The sequence below is a fragment of the Bos indicus x Bos taurus genome, unplaced genomic scaffold (assembly GCF_003369695.1).
Source record: "Bos indicus x Bos taurus breed Angus x Brahman F1 hybrid unplaced genomic scaffold, Bos_hybrid_MaternalHap_v2.0 tig00011766_arrow_arrow_obj, whole genome shotgun sequence".
In the NCBI taxonomy this organism is placed as follows: domain Eukaryota; kingdom Metazoa; phylum Chordata; class Mammalia; order Artiodactyla; family Bovidae; genus Bos; species Bos indicus x Bos taurus.
Window position 1 is genome coordinate 1 of NW_020867925.1, and position 22,908 is coordinate 22,908.

Sequence of the window (22,908 nt, forward strand, 5' to 3'; positions counted from 1 at the left end):
CTTCTCTGCATGGCCCATGCAGCCCCACCAAGTTATCTACAAGTTTTTCATACTGATCTTACTTGTGTATTCAAACTTTCTCACTAAAGCCATGCTCCAGTAGCTACCAATTTCCGAGTTCAGTTCAGTCTGTTAGGTCACAGCAAACGTCTGACACCACTGAGCTTTTGTGACTGGTAACTAGGAGAAAACTCAGTGTAACTAGGAGTTATTCTGAGCTCCTTGGCATGGGGCTCTGGAATAGTAGAAGTAACATTTTAACTTTCACCAGGAAAGAAGAAAAGTTCTCATTGCAGGTCTACTCTTAGAGGAGTGTGCCCCTGGGCTCTCCCCAGGGAGAGGCACACCCCTGTCTGGGCCAGCAAGCTGCACTTCTCCTGTGTTAGAGCTTCTCTTCTTCCTGCTCTGCTCAGACCTAGAGGTGGATGTTCCCATTTTATTGTTTTTGTGCATTTTTAATCTCTTTTGCAGCGGCCTCTACCACGTGTTGAAATGCCTGTCAGCTGGGCTGTCTAGGCTCTCTCTGGAAGTACGACTTACTGTTCATGTTCGTGCTTTGGTTGCAAAGACATACACGTCTTGACAGGTTTACCCTTAAGCTTACTTGCACTGTAAGTGATGCTCTTTTTAATGAACATTTAGAAGGCACCATTTTTAGCAACATGTATCTCGTATTATAACAGAAATCCGTACTTGGTTTCTACTTGAGTGAGTGTGTCTGCCTCTTTGCAACCCTGTGGGCTGTAGCCCGCAGGCTCCTCTGTCCATGGAGTTCTCCAGGCAAGAATACTGGAGTGGGTGGCCATGGCCTCCTCCAGGGGATCTTTTCGACCTAGGGATTGAACCCAGGTCTCTTGTACTTTGGTTTATACTGAGTGGATGCTGTAAATGCTGACAGATTATTTATAATTAAACTACATCACAAAATTTAAAAAAATGACTCCAAGGAATGACAATGTTGACAATGAACCAAATTTCAAGAACACCTGACTTCTCTAAAATATACAAACCTTTAAAAGTCATTATAATGTGCACAATATAGTTATCACTATTTTAGAGAAACAGAAGCCAACTTTTCATTTTCAAAGACTGATGAACAATCATCCATTAGTTCTTGAAGTTGAATAACAGGAAACTGGACTTGTTTTTCAAACCATTTGGCAACTATAAGAAGCTGCTGGTCACAAAATGCACGTCCAATAAACTGCAGTCCTATTGGCAACCCTTGGCTTGAGAGGGCCACAGGGACACTCACTGCTGGCAGTCCTGAGGAAAGGAAGACCCATTAAATGTTGACCAATTCTCCACCCTAAGACACAGAGACCTCTTCCACTTTCCAGTGCTAATAGGTACAAGACAGGATAAGAGTTAAAAAAAAAAAAATCACAAAAATTATGACATGTATATTTTTGTATCTTCCTTTGTTCATTTAATATATCTAGGAAATCACTGCGTATCTGTTCAGAGACGAGGTTCATTCCTTTTTTATAGTTGTATAGTATATCCACCGTGTGGTTTTACCATAATTTATTCAACCATTCTATGGTTGGGGGGGGTTTTGATTGTTTTTAGTATTTAGCAATTTCACACCATGTCCCAGTGAATTACCTTGTGTATTTTTCAGTATTCTTGAATGTTTCTCAGATGAAGAGGAATTGCTTCATCAAAAGATAAATGTATATATTAATAGAAATTGCCAAATTCCCATCCAAAAAGTTGTACCTTTTGAACTTCTATCAGCAAAATGAGAGTTTTCCTACAGCCTCACCTATACAATGTGTTGCTGAGTTGCTTACTTTTTTGTCAATTTATTAGGTGAGAATAGTAGCTCAGGGTAGTTTTAATTTCAGTTTTGGGGTATTATGCCATAAAACAAGAAAGTTTTTTAAAAATTAATGGGGCTAGTTTAAGGGTTACAAGGGTTACATACAACTTGGAGAGGTTCCTGTTAGTTAAATTTGAGCATCAAAAATAATGAGAATTACTTATAATACATTGAATTTTTTTAAAAAAGGAAAGCTGTTCTATAGAGAAGACTGCTAGCTAAGACACGGAGAAGGAATGATAGAAAAGTCAGCACTCTGTAATTCTCTAAGTAATACTTAATTCAGGCAGGGTCATCAATAGATGCTAAAAGTGGGTTCAAGTTTATTGGGAAACACAGTCCCAACATATCATATCACCAATTGCTTACAACTGACAAAAGGAAGATGTGCCTTCACAAGGAAAACATCTGCTAGTTACTTCCTTAGTTTCACAGTGGTACGAACTGATATCAACTGTTTCTTGACATGAAGTGCATACAGTATTTATGCCAAAAATGTTTAAGTCAACCCAATCATAAGGAAGCAATCTGACAAATTCAGATTATGGACAGGATATCCTACAGGTCAAGTGGACAGGATTCTTCAAAAAAGACAATGTCACTTAAAAAATTTTAAAGGTAGAAGATTTCTTATCAGTAACTATGAAGGCTAGAGAAATCAGCAGAACATTTTGTAAATGCTAAAGAAAAGAACTGTTAAACCAAATCATATATCCAGGAAAATAAACTATAAAAATGAGAGGAAAATCGAGACATTCTCAGAAGAAAGCTAAGAGAATTGGTTGCTAGCAGATGTACCCTAAAAGAATGGCAAACTCTTCTCCAAACAGAAAGGATATGATAAAACAAAGAATCTTGATCGATCAGGGAGAAATGAACACAGTAAACAAAAGTATATAGATAAATACAACGGACTTTTCCCTCTGCTCTTGAGTTTTCTACATTATGTTTGATGATTGAAACAAAAATCATAACAATCTGATGTGGTTCTTAATAAAAGAACATAGAGACCTGGGCGATTGTTCTAGACTTTAGTAAGAGATATCATAAACAATTTTTGCAGGAAAAACACCCTATAAAGGCATTTTTGGTACAATTGAGAAAACTTAAATATGAACTGTATTTGGAATATTATTGTATTTGTGTTAGCCTTCTTAGGTATGATGATGGATGTCTTTATTCCAGATGATTCATGCTAAAAGTATTTAGGGGTAAAGTAAAATGATGTTTACACTTTCAAATTAAAAGTAAGTAAAGCTTTGTATGTGTGTCTGTCTGGGGGTAAAGGGAGAGAGGAAGGAAAAAGCAAATGAGGCAAAATGTGAACAAGGATGAACCCAGGCAAAGGACATAAAGGGTATTCATTTTATGACTTTTTAAAGTCTTTCTGTAGGTCTGAAAATTACTGTGTGTGTGTGGTGAATGCAAGCATGTGTATGCCTATAAATGCACACATGCACACACACCCACATGAACACACCCACACACTCCTAAGTATCCCAGAAGGACAGCTATTGTATTTAGGGAATAATCTAGCTAGAACCTAAGTTGAGGACCAGGATTGTCTACCTGAAAATCTGGAGAAAACCAGACTGTTCTTAAGGGGACCCTCACCTGCCATATTCACGGCCTGTGTAAAGATGTCGTCTTGGGCGCTGCGCGTCCTGTTGTCTTCCTTGATGAACTCTGTGTACGGCACTGCCTCACTCAAGGTCGTGGGAGTTAGCAGCACGTCCCTCCAGAGTTAAAAACATTAACAAAATCATTAGCAATGAGCCGTCTCACTTTCTGTGCTTTGACAAAATAATTCTCATAATTTCTGTGGAAAAAAAAAAAGTTTGACATTTTAAGGGCTTTTTATTATTTCTTTCAATGAATTCTCATGCATAAGACTTGTTAAAGAATCACTGGACTCTTGGCCTGTAGGAGCGGGTACCACTAAGATTCCCCAACACATAAAAATCAATTTGTTCAGCCATGCTGTTATTCTAAAGTAGATACAATTCTGCACATATAATCACAAATTATTAACATTTCCAGGGACATTATTAAACCAGAACATTCATTTTCAGGTGAGGAAAATCAAGGGCATAGCAACTAAATGACTTTCCAAAGGCTGCAGAGATTAGCGGTGGCAGAGGAAGGACCAGAACTTAGATCTCTGGAGGTGCATTCCAATCCCCTTTCTATCATAATGTCCTATTTCATCATAGTTATAATTATTATAAGAGTTCTGAAGTTTTGGAGAATTCTAACACTAGAAAACAGGCTCTGGAAACAGTAACTGAGGAGAATGCAGTGTTTGCAATTTTGTATTTTACAGACAGAAGCAGGCCAGGAATGGAAATGTGAAACTCCTGGAAAGATGCTTTAGGCTGCCTATTGAATAGGAGAAGACATTTGCAAATGATATACCTGATAAGGTGTTAATATACAAAAATATACAAAGAACTCACACAACTCAACATCAGAAAAACAAACAACCAATCAAAAAACAGGCAGAAGACCAGAACAGACATTTTTCCAAAGAAGATATATGGATGGCCAGCAAGCACATGAAAAGATGCTCACTATCACTAATCAGCAGAGAAATGCAATTCAAAACCACCATGAAATATCACCTCACACATTTCAGAATGGCTATTATCAAAGACAAATAACAAGTATTGTCAAGGATGTAGAGAAAGGGGAACCTTCATGCACGGCTGGTGGGAATATAAAGTGGTGCAGCCTCTATAGAAAACAGTATGGAGATTCTTCAAAGAATTAAAAACAGAACGACCACACAATGCAGCAGTTCCACTCCTGGGTATTTATTCAAAAAAAAAAACACATTTGAAAAGATATACGCACCCCTATGTTCACTGCAGAGTACATCATGAGAAACACTGGACTGGAAGAAACACAAGCTGGAATCAAGATTGCTGGGAGAAATATCAATAACCTCAGATATGCAGATGACACCACCCTTATGGCAGAAAGTGAAGAGGAACTAAAAAGCCTCTTGATGAAAGTGAAAGTGGAGAGTGAAAAAGTTTGCTTAAAGCTCAACATTCAGAAAACGAATCATGGCATCCGGTCCCATCACTTCATGGGAAACAGTGGAAACAGTGTCTGACTTTATTTTCTGGGCTCCAAAATCACTGAGGATGGTGATTGCAGCCATGAAATTAAAAGACACTTACGCCTTGGAAGGAAAGTTATGACCAACCTAGATAGCATATTCAAAAGCAGAGACATTACTTTGACAACAAAGGTTCGTCTAGTCAAGGCTATGGTTTTTCCTGTGGTCATGTATGGATGTGAGAGCTGGACTGTGAAGAAGGCTGAGCGCCGAAGAGTTGATGCTTTTGAACTGTGGTGTTGGAGAAGACTCTTGAGAGTCCCTTGGACTGCAAGGAGATCCAACCAGTCCATTCTGAAGATCAGCCCTGGGTGTTCTTTGGAAGGAATGATGCTAAAGCTGAAACTCCAGTACTTTGGCCATCTCATGAGAAGAGTTGACTCATTGGAAAAGACTCTGATGCTGGGAGGGATTGGGGCAAGAGGGGACGCCAGAGGATGAGATGGCTGGATGGCATCACTGACTCGATGGACATCTCAGTGAACTCCGAGAGTTGGTGATGGACAGGGAGGCCTGGCGTGCTGCGATTCATGGGGTCGCAAAGAGTCGGACGCGACTGAGCGACTGATCTGATCTGATGTTCACTGCAGCATTGTTTACAATAGTCCAGATATGGAAAGCACTTAAATGTCCACTGACAGATGAATGGATAAAGATGGAGTATATATACACAATAGAATATTTGCCATAAAGAAGAATGAGATTTTGTTCTGTGGGACAACATGGATAGATCTAGAGGCTATTATGCCAAGTGAAGTTAAGTGAGAGAAAATACTGTATGATTTCACTTATCTATGGAATCCAAAAACAAAACAAATGAACAAACATAACTAAACAGAAACCAAGTCATAGATAAACAGGTGGTTGCCAGAGGGGGAGGGTAGTGAGAGGGAAGGAGAGAAATAGGTAAAGGAGGCTGAGTTACAAACTTTCAGGTATGAAAGATACAGTGTGGGGAATATAGTCAGTAATTATGTAATTTCTTTATATGGTGACAGATGACATCTAGACTTATCATGCTGATCATTTTGAAATGCACAGAAATGTCAAATCACGATGGTGTGCACCAGGAACTGACCTAGTGTTGTAGGTCAATTATACTTCAAAAACAAATTCATACATAAGGGTGATCAGATTTGTAGTTTGATCAGAAGTAGGAGGTAGGGGAAGGGGGAATAGGATGAAGATGGTCTAAAGGCACAAACTTCTGGTTATGAGTAAGTACCAGGGATGTAATGTAGAACATGATAAATATAATTAGCACTGCCATATGTTATACATGAATGCTGTCAAGAGTAAATCCTAAGAGTTCTCATTGTAAGAAAATGTTTTCTTCTTATTGCTTTAATGTTGTATCTATATGAGATGATGGATGTTCCCTAAACTTATTTAGGTAATAACAAGTAATAAAGGATATGGTTACTCCCCACACTCTTCCTCCCCAAAAGACATTTACTTTACTGAAAAGATTAAGGAATTAGCCAGACACAGGAGTGACTATAAGTCATTGATGGAAAGAAAGGGGGAAAAATACTCTTTAGATCCTCCTGAAGCTGTTAATGAAGACTGGCAAAAGGATTAACTATTTTATTGATAACTTCAGTTTCCTCACATGTAAAAATGGATATAACAGTTCCAACCTTGCATGGACCAAATACAATGAGATAAAAATGAGAGATCTTTTTTATCTTGAAAGAATGCTATAGAAATACCAGATGTCTTTATTATCATTTGACCACAGGGTCTATAGGGTGATGAATGCAGGCATCACGTATAATTTACCCAGCAGCTGACGGCTTAAATAACATATTAACAGCATTCCCCATACTGAATTTTATAAAAGAACAAATACTTATATTAAATTTCTTCCTACTTTTAATATGCTTCAAAAGCACAACTTTAAACAATCAGAAAACTAGACAAAATGGAACCATCATTTTCAGACATGAGACAGTGGGTATTCAGAAGAGAAGGAAAGCAAACAGCAAAGCCCTGTGATTTCCCCATTAATCAAATAATAGTTCTTGTTTTCCAGCTTTGAGATATAATTGAGTATAAAATTCTGTAGTTTTAAGGTTTGCAACATAATTTATTTTTATTGCAAAATGATTACCACAGTAAGATTAGTCAACACATTCATCACCTCACGTACGAGTTTTTTGTGTATGTGGTAAGAACGTTTAAGATCTACTCTCAGCAGCTTTCAAGTATGTAGTACAGTGTTGTTACTTATAGTAATTAGGTTGTACATCACACCCCAGAACTCACCTTATCCGCGGGAGTCTGTACCCTTTGACCGACATCTCCTCTCTTTCCCCAGCAACTACCATTCCACTGGGTCTGTGGCTTTGGTGGGTTTTTTCCCCCTAGATCCACATATAAGTGAGATCATACAGTATTTGTCTTTCTCTGACTTATTTCGCTTAAGATAATGCCCTCAAGGTCCATGCATGCTGTCACAAATGAAGGATTTTCTTTTGAATAATAATTAATACTCTTGAATAATAATGAATGTTCCATTGTGTGTGTGGGGTGGGTATACACACAGCACATTTTCTTTTTCCATTTGTCTGCCAGTGGACACTAGTTTGTTTCCATGTCTTGGCTATTGCGAATAATGCTGTGAGGTAGTGATTTTTTTCCTTCAGATATATACCCAGAAGTGGGATTTCTGGTTCATATGGTAGTTCTATTTTTAATTTTTCGAGGAATCTCCATACTGTTTTTCAGAGTAGCTGTTCATAGTATTTTTGGAAAAAGGAATGCTAACTACTGGCCCTAAGGAGATGCACAGATGAATAAAATACTTTCTATCCATATAGATATATACCCATATATGCCCATTATATATATGCAAAACTCCACGAAGCTGTTCAGTACATTCTTGCTCTGTCACACTTACCATGTCCTCTTAGACAGACTTGGTGGTATGGAAGATGAATCCTATTCACAAGATGATGAAAAACTTATACCAAAGTCATAGTAATTTAGAATTCTTTCTTGGAGCAAACAGATACACGATGCAAGGGAAAGTTAGGTTGATTTCACTGACCTTTTAAAGGGAAACCAATGTAATTTCCTGCTTAAGGCTCTCACAGCAGGAGGACAATGTAGCAATAACAGGGGACATTTAATGAGGCTAAAACCCTTCAGGCTTCCTAATTAGCTTGCTACAGCATCAGTGATTTTTTTTTTTTTTGAATAACCAGGAGCCAAAAGTACCAAAAACAGGCCTTTACTTATGATTTCTAATTCAAATCATAAGGATTTTGCTTCCTTAGCAAAATTTATAAGACCTGACAGACATGCTACTACTTCTCTCCGGAGTTTTCAAGAATGGGGGAAATTCCTAAACCGATTATCTTACTCTTTTAATAGGAAAAAGTTTCCTGAGAGGATTCTCCCTCTCACCACATCATTGAACCCTTCTCGCCTGGTTGCAGCATACATGGCTTCAGTAGACACATCACTATCACATCTGTGACCTGAAAACAAAAGAGATGAACATTACTTGAAAAGGAAGTAAAGTTTTGGCTGAAAAGCAGGTCTAGAGTCACATTTGTGGCCAATACTAAAATTTCAGGAGATAGATCTTAATGGATTCTCTTCTTTACATGCCTTGGGACTAACTGACCCGTCAGGAATCAAGAAAGAAAATTATGAAGAGGGAAATTTCATTTGTTCACTCCCTCATCCATTCATTCACTCACTATGAGTTACGATGAAGAACAGTGTGAGTATAATGCTAAATTGACAACAGTAAAAGGATCCACTAATTTACTTCTCTAAATCATTAACATTATCCCAGGCAATAATATTTTTTGTCACTAACAAGTGAAAATGTTTGAGAAAACTTCCTCAAAGTCCAAAACACAGGCACTTTACCATATTCTAGCCCATCAAATCTGGCCATATTCGATGCCACTTCCGACGTGCACAATACGTGGTAGCACACAATTGAGTAGCTGGTATGGGGCAGGGAGACTTCAGTTACTTTGGCCCCCTCAGACTCAAAGAGATTAGCAGCTTTGGACCAAAGAGATTGTACTTCACTTGACAATTCTGGCGTAAGATACTCCTAATTGGAAAAAGTCAAAACAGAGATCAGAACATCCAAATAGATGGTTTTAAAAAAATGTGTACCCAGAACTTCTGGCAATATATTAGAAAATGATTAAATTGTTAGTAGGTAGCTAAAAAGACTGAACTAATTTAAGAGCATTTATGGCATGACAAGCACAATACTAGATATTGTGAACTGGATACAATAATATTAAAGACTGGAGATCTGGTTGGAGAATCTATATTTATTAAATGTTCATTATGTATCGGGCATTCTGCTAGATGCTTTCCAAAGGTTCTCTCACTGAACACTTTTAACAGTCCTATGATGTAGGTATTATCATCCTTCATGTTATTAATGAAAAGTATTGAGACTAAGAAGTTAAGTAACTTTCCTAATGTTACCCAGTAGGCAAGCAGAGGATCCAGGATTCCCAACTAGGTCTGTTTCGCTCTAAATCCTTAAATATAGGCACGTCTATTATCTTAATTGAAAATTTAAAAGATTTTACAGTATCTCTCTACAGCAGTGCTCTCAACTGGGGGCAATTTTATCCTCTTCCTCTCAACCAGGGAACATGTAGTAATGTCTGCAGATAGTTTGACTTGTGGGGTAGAGGGGGTAGGGTAGGGGTGGGGCTGCTACCTCTAGGGGTAGAGACCAATGATGTTGCTAAACATCTTACAATGCAAAGGACAGTCTCCCAGGACAAAAACTTATTGCTAAGCTCAAAATTAAACATTTAAAAGGTGAGTGATTTTACGTATCTCCTTTCACATGCTCAGGTCACATAGCTAATAAGTGGCAGAGCAGCGATTCAAACTCAACCAGTCTGTTTCCCAAGTCTGTTGTCTGTATTGGACTTGATAGAACTTTTGTAAAGCGTTACCTTTGGAATTCCTATACATAGTTTGCTCACATCTGTCAAACTGGGAAGCGTAAATGGTTTAACAGGATCTTGAATTGTGGTAGAATCTTTGGGATCATGCCCAGCTAGTACACCTGTAAGTAAAAGTATTTATGAGTGACAGACATTTTTTTCAGTGAACTGATAATGCTTTGAAACTATATGGAATCGTATAAATACCCAACACAGTGGCTGCATCATCCACACATCTGGTTAAGATTCCTGGCACATCCATTGAATTCACCAGGGGAATGAGACCATGACGAGAAACTAGGCCATAGCTTGGTTTTTAAACCAACAACCCCGCAGTGGGCAGCTGGATTTCTGGTTGATCCTCCCGTATCTGATCCTAAAGCCCTGAAATTTAAATGGAATTCTCTTTAGCAGGATAACATCTTTCTAATTATATCTGAAATCTATCTTTTTAAAATGTATACTTTTAAAGTTGTTTTCTGATTATACAAAAATAAACATGCTCATAGCAGATTCTTAAAATATAGAAAAGTGTAAAAATGTAACAAAGTATTCTACCACTTTGAGGCAAACACACTGCTAACATTTTGGCATATGAACTTTAAGTCTTTTTTTAAATGAATTTTTTTTCACAGTTCAGGTCATTCTGTAATCATAAGTTTCCATCTCATTTTTGCTTATGAGACTTTTACTATGTTATAAAGATTACTGAAATTTTTAAATATGTACAATATTCTATCAATTGGCAATTCCTAACTGATTCCCAATTCCTATCACAGGAATTATACAATCTTATACAAATCTTTCAGTTCTTTATTTTTTAATTGAAGTATAGTTGATTTACGATGTGTTAATTTCTGCTACACACCAAAGTGATTTAGTTATATACATATATACAATTTTTAAAATATCCTTTTCCATTATGGTGTATCCCAGGTTACAGGATATAGTTCCTTGTGCTATAGATAAACCTTCTTGTTTATTCTATATGCATCTACTAATCCCAAACTCCCAGGTCTATTCTCTGTCTATAAGTCTGTTTCATAGATAGATTCAAATTGTGCCACATTTTAGATTTCACATATAAATATTATGGTATTTGTCTTTCTCTGACTTACTTACACTTAGTATGATCATCTCTAGTTGCATCCATGTTGCTGCAAATGGCATTACTTCATTCCGTTTTATAGCTAAGCAGTATTCCATTGTATATACGTACCACACCTCTTTATCCATTAATCTGTCGATGGACATTTAGATTGTTTCTATATCTTGGGTACTGTGAATAGTGCTGCTATGAATGAACACAGGGGTGCATGTATTGTTGTGAATTATAGTTTTGTTTGGATATATGTCTAGGAGTAGGGCTTCCCTGGTGGCTCAGTTGGTAAAGAATCATCTGCAATGCAGGAGACCCAGGTTCAATCCCTAGATTGAGAAGATCCCCTGGAGCAGCAAATGGCAACCCGCTCCAGTATTCTTGCTTGGGAAAATCCCATAGATGGAGGAGTGTGGCGGGTTACAGTCCATGGGGTTTTAAGAGTCAGACACAACTTAGCAACTAAGGCATACCTAAGGGTGGGATCACTGGGTCATACGGTAATTCTGTGTTTAGATTTCTGAGGAACCTCCATCATGTTCCACAGTGGCTGCACCAACTTACATTTCTATCAACAGTGTAGGAGGGTTCTCTATTCTCCACAGCCTCTCCAGCACTTGTTTTCTGTAGACTTTTTAATGATGGCCATTTTGACTAGTGTGAGGTGGTGTGGTACCTCATTGTAGTTCTGATTTGCATTTCTCAGTAATTAGTGATGTTGAGTATCTTTTCATGTGCCTACTGGTCCTGTCTTTTTTTGGAGAAATATCCATTTAGGTCTTCTGTCCACTTTGTGATTGGGTTGTTTTTTGCTGTTGAGTTTTATAAGTTGTTTGTACATTTGGAGATTAAGCCCCTGTCAGTCACATTGTTTGCAAATACTGTCTTCCATTCTGTAGGCTGTCTTTTCGTTTTACGGTTTCCTTTGCTGTGCAAAAGCTTTTAAGTTTGATTAGGTTCCATTTATTTTTGTTTTTGTTTCTGTTGCCTCAGAACACCTAAGAAAACACTGGTATACATACAAATCTTATATCTTCTTTTAATAGCAATTTTATAGTATGCTTATACCAACTAAACACACCCCTCCCAGGAATTCAGATACAGCCATTCTGCTACCCCATTTAGAATCATGACTAGAAATGTATTCTGATTTATTTAAACTGTTATATTGTTGTGAAGTAGAATAACTGCATAGTAGAGTACTTTGTAGGAGTTCCCTGGCAGTCCAGCAGTTAGAACTCTGTGCTTTCACTGGCGAAGGTCTGAGTTCAATCCCCGGTCAGGGAATTAAGATCCCACAAGCTGTGCAGTGCAGCCAAAAATAAATAAATAAATAAAGCACTTTGTAATAAACACCTTTAAACATAAATCTTTGCTCATGTATCTCTAGCTTCTAACAGTTTATGGGTCAAAGGGTCTACCTCTCATTATAAGTTCTAAATATATTTTGTTAAATTACTTGTCAGAAAGGTTATGCCAATTTATGTTCCCAATTGCAGTGAATCACATTGTTTTTATCTTTCATTCCCTGGTGGCACAGACAGTAAAGCATCTACCACACTGTGGGAGACCCCAGTTTGATCCCTGGGTCGGGAAGATCCCCTGAAGAAGGAAACAGCAACTCATTCCTGTATTCTTGCCTGGAAATCCCATGGACAGAGGAGCCTGGTGGGCCACAGTCCATGGAGTTACAAAGAGCTGGACACGACTGAGCAACTTCACTTTCACTATCACTGAATACTAGCAGTTCTTAAAATCTCATTATTTTGATAAAAGATTTGTTAATGTGCATTTTGAGTAATTTTTCACCCTTATTTGTATTTGCATTATTCAACTATGAAGTGTCTGTTCATTTCTTTGCTCAGTTACCTATATAGTCTGTGTTTTTTCTTATTAAAAAAAAAAGACACACTTGATATTATGCTAAGTGAAACGAGTCACGAAAGCACACATACTGCACAATTTTACCTATATGAGGTACCTAGAGTGGTCAAATTCACAGAGACATAAAGTAAAAGAGTGCTTGCCAAGGGCTGGGGACACGGGGAGCAGGGCAAACGGGAGGTTTTTAAGGAGTACACAGTTTAAGTTTTGCAAATGAAACAAGTTCTAGAGACTGGCTGAGTGATAATGTGAATGTACTTAACTGAATCATATACTTTAAAAGGATTAAGATAGCAAATTTTAATTGTATGTATATTTCCACTGTGTATATTTTCCACAATTAAAATTTTTTAACTATCAGGAAAAAAGGTTTTTCTGATTGGAAACTGCAATGTCCACTATAAAAATTAAAATACTCTATATGATCTATAAAGTGAAATTTCTTATAATCAGTCCCCAGAATTACCATTTTTTATGTATATTTATCCAGATACTTCCATGCAACTAACATATTCACATATGTAATTGTTACGTTTAACAGAAATTAGGTCATACAATACACATTGTTCTGCAACTTGTCTTCCACTTCACAGTGTATTTTGGATTTCTTCCCATGTCATGACATAGTGCTCTAACTCATTCTTTTTAGTGGCTGCATAGTACTCCTAGTCCTGTTTTAAAAACTATTATAAAAGAAACAAATCAGAACAGCTGACAGTCGGGGCCCATTCCCTCTCAGTCACTTTGGGTCTGAGCCCCCCTGAGTACACTCAGACTGAAGCTTTGGGCTGAACAAGGCTCAGGGACTGTCACATGGTCCTTGTGCTCTACAGAAAATGCAAATTAATTGCCTTTCTTACCAAGTCCTCTTGAGCCACAGAATCAGATTGCTGCTTTCACAGTTTCTAAAAGGACACATTTTCTTATTAGGATTCCCTGACAGCTGTGTAAAAGTAAAACTTACATTTCCATAGGAATTATGTGTCAAAGTGCCACCTTCTCAAAGCACATTCAGTAAGATGAACACTAAGTGGGGTGATGAGGATAGAAAAAAAGCACCTAATCTTGCAATCCTCCCTTGTCAGAACTCTCATTAATATTAATGTGGTGCTGTAAAATTCCACAGAGATAAAATGAAATGGTTTTACTTGTTAACAAGATTTCAGGGAAACTAAAAAACAAAAACATGTAGAATCTAAATCTCCATAGCTCTAAAAATATATAAATAATTTATTGATTGCAATGCCTGTGAAACAGCTTAGTTTCAGTGGATAATTAAGGAGAGATAAAATACATATAGTACTACTAAAGAAAACATTCTATTTGGTTAAACTGAAACCAATAAAATAAATATAGTAACAGCAATATTTATTTACTCTTTTTTAGATGGTTAAGAAATGCATTACAAATGAGACTTAAGACATAAAGCATGATTGATGAATTCAGAATACAAAGTATGACAGCTGAACAAATCATCTCCCTACAAATTTGAAAAAACTTTACTTACTGATATATATTTTTAGTTGCAGATTTATAAAAACACTTCTTAAAATATTCTATTTTATAGATAAATATTAGCCTTTTCTTTCCTTCCTTCCTTCCTTATTTTTTGGCAAAGCTGGGTTTAGCTGAAGGATAAATCACAGCTAATAATTTAGCTCAGTAGCACTCAACTAAAGCCAAGGTATGTTAATCTGTAAATATATGTATAATCAGTGAGCAGATACCCAAATAAATAATTTTTAAAATGAAATTCAATTAAGTCTGGTTAAGCTAAATGATTTATTCTTATTCTAGAAGATCTGTAAAATCATGTTTTAAAGGAGACCAGATACTACACAGGAAGGGTTTAAATGTCTTAAAGTTAATGTATAAAATATACATATGTGTACTGTATAGTTGAGGGTATTTCTAAGATACAATTTTGATGCACTAGTGAGCACAAATAGCTCACTAAGGAGAAATAAAAACACCAAGGTATGAATGAGTCAATTGTTGGATTTTGTGTATGGTTTATGACTATCTGTATTGGGTTGGGTTCTAAAGTACAGATAGAAAAAAATATCTTACGCAAAGCACGTGAACGCCGACACGGCCGCCGCACTTCCTCCTGAGCTTCCTCCGGTTATAAGCCAATTTGAATCCTCATTCTCACTGTGAGAGTTTTGCTTCCTCTTTTCTCTATATTGTTTTGAATAACTCCACGGGTTTTTAACTGGTCCAAATATGCCATCTGTGCTTCCAGATCTGAGATGAAGAAGTAAAGCAAGATATCTTAATAAAACTCTTTTTATGTGATCTCCTGATTATTTGCTTCTAACACTGTATAATCCACTGTAACTTGAATCAGAAAAGGTAGGAAGGCTGCTGAGTTGTAGCTTTCTTTAGATGGTTGCAGAGTTGAAGGATGAGAAGTAAAAGCATTTGTGGTAGAAAGTTGGAAAAAACCAATCTGTTAAGAAAAGGAAATTTTTATCCCAATGATAATCCAATTCAGCGTAAGATGATTTTCTTCCTAAATTAAGGTCTTCCAATTGAAAAGTGTCACAAACATCCAAACAGTTAATAAGTAGTCTTTTGAAGGAATTCCTCTTTTAATCAGAAGTTTTAAGAGGGCAATTCCCTGGCAGTCCAGCGGTTAGGACTCCACACTTCCACCTCAAGGGGCACAGTTCCCACCTCTTTTTGGGGAACTAAGATCACACAAGCTGTGTGGCTCAACCAAAAAAAAAAAAAAAAAAAAAAACTTTTCTGGGAGATATTCTTAGTGAATGCTAATAACCTTTTTTTACTTTTGAAAAAACTTCAACCTAATAGACAACTTACAGAAATAAAAACAGTATGAAAAAACATATACCCTTTACCCAGGCTCACCTGTTGTTCACCTTTTACCCCATTTGTTTTATCATTTGTGTGCTCTGTGTGTGTGGCTGTACATATTTTTCCTGAGCTACTTAAGGGTAAATTATACATATATGGCCCGTTACCCCAAATACTTTAGCTTTTCCTAAGACAGAGAATAGTCTCTTACACAGTCACAGTATAGTTATCTCAGTAAATTTAACAGCAATACAATACTTTTATATCAAATCTACCACACGTAATCCAATTTTGTCATTTGATCCAATAATGTCCTTTATAGCATTTTCCCTTTTTCCAGTACAGGATCAAGTCTAGAATTAAGAATTATATTAAACTTTTCTCTTTAACCTCTTTAACTTTTTTCACCAGCCAAGAACACTGAGTTGTTTCCTGTTTTTAGCAATTTGAATAAAGCTACAATGAATATTGTAGTGAAAGGCCCCAGCCAGTGCTTCTGTATAAACATAAGCCTTCATCTCTTGGGTAAATACCTAGGATTGAGATTGCTGGCTCTTATGGTAAGTGTATGTTTAACTTTATAGGAAACTGCTAAACTATTTTCCAAAGTGGCTATACCATTTTGCATTCCCTACCAGCACTGTATGAGAATCCAGTTGTCCATCCCTGTCAGCACTTGATACTGTCATTTGTTAAGCCATTCTAATTATTAGGTGTATGTACTTCAGTGTGGTTTTAATTTGCATTTCCTAAACGACTAACCATGTTTGATGTGTTTGTCAATTGTGTATCTTTCTTTGATATATGATTTTACATCTCTTTATATCTCATTTTTTAAAAAAATTGGTTTTCTTATTATTGAGTTGGAAAAGATTCAATATATACTGGATACTAGTTCTTGGTCAGACATATGTCTTGCAAATATTTTTGCTAAGTGTGTGGCTTGTTTTTTCATTTTTAACAGTGCATTAAATACAAAAGTTCTTTATTTTAATGAAATTCAATTTACCAGTTTTTAACTTTACAGACTGTACTTTATGTGTTCCCTCTAGGAAATCTTTGTATAATTCAAGGTCACAAAGATTTTCTCCTACACTTCTATGAGTTTAAGATTTTAACTTCTTTAGCCTCTTTTAATCTGGAACATTTTCACAGCCTTTGTTTTTTTTTATGATACTGACATTTTAATAGAAGATATCTCATTTCAGATTTGTCTTTTGTCTCCTTGTTATTAGCTTGGGGTTACACATTTTCAGCTAGAACACTGCATAGGTGATGATGTTCCTTCTCAGGGAAGGAGGTACACAGTATGACTTCACCCTCATTGGTGATGTTCATGCTGACCAGCCATTCAAGGCAATGTCCTAAAAACCTAGGTTCAAGTTTATTCCCACAGATTTATTTATTCAACACATATTTACTAGGTTCTAATAGATACCAGTTTTGGAGAATCAAGGAATCTGCTTCTATGAAACAGGAAACACAGACCAAGCAAATATTACAAACATTACAAATGGGAAATAAAAAGTGCTTCTGATGAAAAACTAAATGTTTTCCTCATGATCAGGAAAAAGGCAAGGATATCTGCTCTTATCATCTTTATTCAATATTGTACTTAAGGTCCTAACTGGTGCAATAAGGCAAGATAAATAAATAAAAGTGTCTCTATTGTAGGCTACAAGATCATTTACATAAAATATACCAAATAATCTATAAGATCAGCTAGAATTAATAAGGGAGCTTAGCAAGGTCACAGGATAAAAATAATAGGTTAACATAGAAAAGTAAATTAATTTCTATGTATTCTAACAATGTTAAACAATCAGAAATTGAAAAGAAAATTACATTTTCTGTAATAGTAAAGAAACATGAAATACTTGGAGATAGATATGGCAAATTATGTGCGAGATTCATATATAGAAAATCATATATATTGCTGAGAAAAATTAAAGTCTAAATAAATGGAAAGATATAGAGTCATACATCAGAAGGCACATATTAAGATGTCAATTTTCTAAAACCTAATCTATAAGTCAATACCACCACAATCAAAATCCTATCAAGCTTCTCTGTGAAATTATTAATTCGATTCTAAAACTTATATGGAAATGCAAAGGACCTGCTGCTGCTGCTGCTAAGTTGCTTCAGTCGTGTCTGACTCTGCGACTCCATAGACGGCAGCCCACCAGGCTCCCAAGTCCCTGGGATTCTCCAGGCAAGAACACTGGAGTGGGTTGCCATTTCCTTTACCAATGCATGAAAGTGAAAAGTGAAAGTGAAGTCGCTTAGTAGTGTCCGACTCTTAGCGACCCCATGGACTGCAGCCCACCAGGCTCCTCCATCCATGGGATTTTCCAGGCAAGAGTACTGGAGTGGGGTGCCATTGCCTTCTCCGCAAGGCTTACTATGAAGCTACAATCATCAAGATAGCATGATAATGGATTAGGAATACACAAATCAACAGAATAGAATCCAGAAATAGACCTATACATATGTTGGACTGATTTTTGGCAAAGGAATCAAAGTAATTTAATTTGAATTCCTATGGTCCCAGATATATACGATAGACATATGCAAAAAAATGAACTTTTGCTTTCTTCACATAATCTACAAAAATTAACTGGATTACAATTTTAAATATAAGAACTAAAACTATAAAACTTCTAGGAGAAAACACTGGAAAAAAAGTCTTGATGACCTTCGAAAAGGTAAAGCTTTCTTAGAAAACACAAACCATGAGTCATTAAAGGAAGAAAACAACAAACTGGACTTCGTCAAAACTAAAACCTTTTGCTATTTGAAAGGCATATTCAGAGGATGCAAAGACAAGCCAGAGACTCAGAGAACCTATTTGCAAATCACCTATTTGATAATGGACTTGAATCCAGACTATATGGGGAAAAACTCTTACAACTCATTGAGAAGATTTGAATAGATACTTCACCAAAGATACATGGATACCAAAATAAACACATGATGATCAACATTGTTAGTCATCGGGGAAATGCAAATCAAAACCAAAGTGAGATATCTATCAGCAGAACACAAGCTCTCATGGAGGGACTGAGAAATTGGCAAAGAGTCCTCACGAAATCACCTCACTAACGTCATCTCTCATGGAGGAACTGAGGAACTAGCAAGGAATTGGCAAGAGAGTTCTCACGAAGTCACACTACTTTTAGGTACCTACATACAATGAAGTTGAAGACACAGATGAAAGAAATACAGGAAAAGAAAATTTTAATTTTACTTACCCCATAGCAAACTCATCTAAGTTTGTTTTTCCCATTAGCAGAGCTCCCTGATCCAACAACTTCTGAACTACTGTGGCATTATAGGGGGTACATAACCTGAAAAAAATTCAGTTTTCTTTAAAAAAAAACAAAAACAAAACTGAGGTATAGCTGATTTAAATGTTATATTACAGGTGTAAAACATAGTGATTCAAATATTTTACAGGTTATATTTAAAGTTATTATAAAATGTTGTCTATATTCCCTGTTCTGTACAATATACTCTTATAGCTTATTTATTTTATACAGTCACTTATACCTTTTAATCCCCTCCCCTTTCTTGCCCCTGTCCTCCTAAAAATTCAGTAATTTTTATCATAGGAAAGAAAACAGTGAACATGTAAATCCTATGTAAGAAACAATTTTAAACTCCAATTAAGCAATTCATATTGACAAATGCTACTTATTCCTAATTTAAGTTGTACTTTCTTCTGAAAGTTAATGTTTTTCTGCAGCTGACTGCTTGCTATATTTTCTAAAGAAAGTCTCTATATTCATCATCTTTATAATCTAAAAATATTGACTTCAACAGTACAAAATATTGAATGATAGAGAGGTACCCAAGTCATTTGAAATTAATCACAAATCATTCTGCTCATTGCATTGACTTTTTCTTCTCAGATGTGCTATATCACACAGCAATTTTTATCTATTTCCAGCAGGGATAGATCTTTATTGTTAATAAAATTTCCTCTATCTAGTGTATATTTGCAAACAATTAACAACAGTTTACTTTATCAAAGGAACTTGGGGCATACACTTCAGAATATTAGTTTTAGTGTGAAGTTCTCTATCCTTTTTCCATTTTTTTTCTCCTAGGATCCAACCATATATTGATAAATATGATTCCTTTTTGACCTACTAAACTTAAAAAATTAAAACTAAGCATCATTATACTAAGTATAGTGATAAAAAATAATCAGACAGTAGATGTTATTAATAATAAATCCTTATACCATCTGCAAAAGAGGGGTAATGACAGCTACTTTATACTTATTTCTATACTATCGAGTGGAAGTTGGAGGAGTTAAGAGTTCACTTAGTGTGTTTGCAGTGATGTTATCTTCCTAAATAGGATTCCTCTGTTAAGCAGGCCTACCCCTGAAGAATAACTTTGCATTCTGAAAGAGCAAATAGTAAGAAGGTAATATTTCACCATAAGTTATTTCCTGTGCAAATATAACTAGTCTAAGATATCTTGGTGCATTAGTATCTTTAATTTAAACTGAAAAACACTTATTTTTATAAATTAATGCTCTGGCTAGTTACACTTTACCTTTCAGCATGTTTGATGCACAGGTTGTCTCAATGCCGGATGTACTAAAGTTATCTTTTACTGCAATAGGAATTCCATCTAAATCTCCCAGTGAGTGACCTGCATTAAGAAACCAAAAGAATAGAAAAGATATCTAGTTCGACATACAGAGACATTAATCCTAGTTATTAAGACAGCTACTAGCTTGCTAAAGATACTTCTTCAGAAATCAAATTTGTTAGAAATTATTACAAGTTGGACATTATAAAGCATCACGTATCTATTAGTCTCATTTTTATTATACCTCAAACCAGTTGTTCTTTTAAAAAATAATTTTATTTATTTGGCCATACTACAAGATTTGTGGGGTCTAAGTTCCCCAACCAATGACTGAACATGAGCCCCCAACAGTGGAAGTGCGGAGTCCTAACCACTGAATCTCCAGGAATTCCCCAGGTCTTTAAATAAGGGAAGTTTTTTTTTTAATGTTTAAAGCTCTACCTGCCAAATGGAGACTGCTATATCCAATTAAACTCTTTCTCTCGGGATGTAACAATTAAGTACAAGTCAAAGTAATTTACCTTTCTTATATCTTTTCTCTGATTCTTCAGCTTGCTTTAAGGCCACTTCTTCTGATACAGTAATGTATGCATTTAGAAACTTAGTCTTCTTGATAAGGGAGAGACATCTTTGACAGAGCTCAGTTGGCGTGATCTGGCCTTGTTTCAGTGCCACAGAAACCTAGAATATACACAATTCCAAAAAACTTCTGCTGAGTCTGCACAAGTTTCAAATGTTATACTGAGAGAGACAGGCAGATAGAGTGGTTAAATATAAAAATTTGAAGTGAGGTTTAGATTCAAAACAAGACCAGGCACTACTGTTGCTTTACATGCATTATCACTTTATTCAGCCCTTAAAACAACCAACAAATTATTAACCTCACTTTATAGATAAATTAACTGAAGCTCAGAGAGGTTAAATGATTTGCTCAAAGTCACACAAATAGTAAAGGGTAACTTCTTAACATCTGCTCCTTCACGATTTCTCACTGCCCCAGTGGAAGCTTAGCCTGTCCTGTATGTTGACTGAAGAAAGTAGGGAAAACCACTAGACCATTCAGGTATGACCTAAATCAAATCCCTTATGATTATACAGTGGAAGTGAGAAATAGATTTAAGGGCCTAGATCTGATAGATAGAGTGCCTGGTGAACTATGGAATGAGGTTCGTGACAGTACAGGAGACAGGGATCAAGACCATCCCCAAGAAAAGAAATGCAAAAAAGCAAAATGGCTGTCTGGGGAGGCCTTACAAATAGCTGTGAAACAAAGAGAAGCGAAAAGCAAAGGAGAAAAGGAAAGATATAAGCATCTGAATGCAGAGTTCCAAAGAAGAGATAAGAAAGCCTTCTTCAGTGATCAATGCAAAGAAATACAGGAAAAAACAGAATGGGAAAGACTAGAGATCTCTTCAAGAAAATCAGAGATACCAAGGGGACATTTCATGCAAAGATGGGCTCGATAAAGGACAGAAATGGTACGGACCTAACAGAAGCAGAAGATATTAAGAAGAGGTGGCAAGGATACACAGAACTGTACAAAAAAGATCTTCATGACCCAGATAATCACGATGGTGTGATCACTGACCTAGAGCCAGACATCCTGGAATGTGAAGTCAAGTGGGCCTTAGAAAGCATCACTACGAACAAAGCTAGTGAAGGTGATGGAATTCCAGTTGAGCTATTTCAAATCCTGAAAGATGATGCTGTGAAAGTGCTGCACTCAATATGCCAGCAAATTTGGAAAACTCAGCAGTGGCCACAGGACTGGAAAAGGTCAAAGAAACCAAACCCAAAGAAAGGCAATGCCAAAGAATGCTTAAACTACTGCACAATTGCACTCATCTCACATGCTAGTAAAGTAATGCTCAAAATTCTCCAGGCCAGGCTTCAGCAATACGTGAACCTGTGAACTTCCTGATGTTCAAGCTGGTTTTAGAAAAGGCAGAGGAACCAGAGATCAAATTGCCAACATCTTCTGGATCATTGAAAAAGCAAAAGAGTTCCAGAAAAACATCTATTTCTGCTTTATTGACTATGCCAAAGCCTTTGACTGTGTGGATCACAATAAACTGTGGAAAATTCTGAAAGAGACGGGAATCCCAGACCACCTGACCTGCCTCTGAGAAATCTGTATGCAGGTCAGGAAGCAACAGTTAGAAGTGGACATGGAACAACAGACTGGTTCCAAATAGGAAAAGGAGTACGTCAAGGCTGTATATTGTGCCACCCTGTTTATTTAACTTATATGCAGAGTACATCATGAGAAATGCTGGACTGGAAGAAACACAAGCTGGAATCAAGATTGCCCGGAAAAATATCAATAACCTCAGATATGCAGATGACACCACCCTTATGGCAGAAAGTGAAGAGGAACTCAAAAGCCTCTTGATGAAAGTGAAAGTGGAGAACGAAAAAGTTGGCTTAAAGCTCAACATTCAGAAAACAAAGATGATGGCATCCGGTCCCATCACTTCATGGGAAATAGATGGGGAAACAGTGGAAACAGTGTCAGACTTTATTTTTCTGGGCTCCAAAATCACTGCAGATGGTGACTGCAGCCATGAAATTAAAAGACGCTACTCCTTGGAAGGAAAGAACCTAG

The 22,908-nt window shown here is 36.5% G+C and overlaps 1 pseudogene; it reads right to left on the bottom strand.

Annotated features, from left to right (window-relative positions):
• Positions 1 to 932: 932 nt before the first annotated feature.
• LOC113889327 overlaps positions 933 to 22,908 on the bottom strand; it is a 31,149-nt pseudogene continuing 9,173 nt past the window's right edge.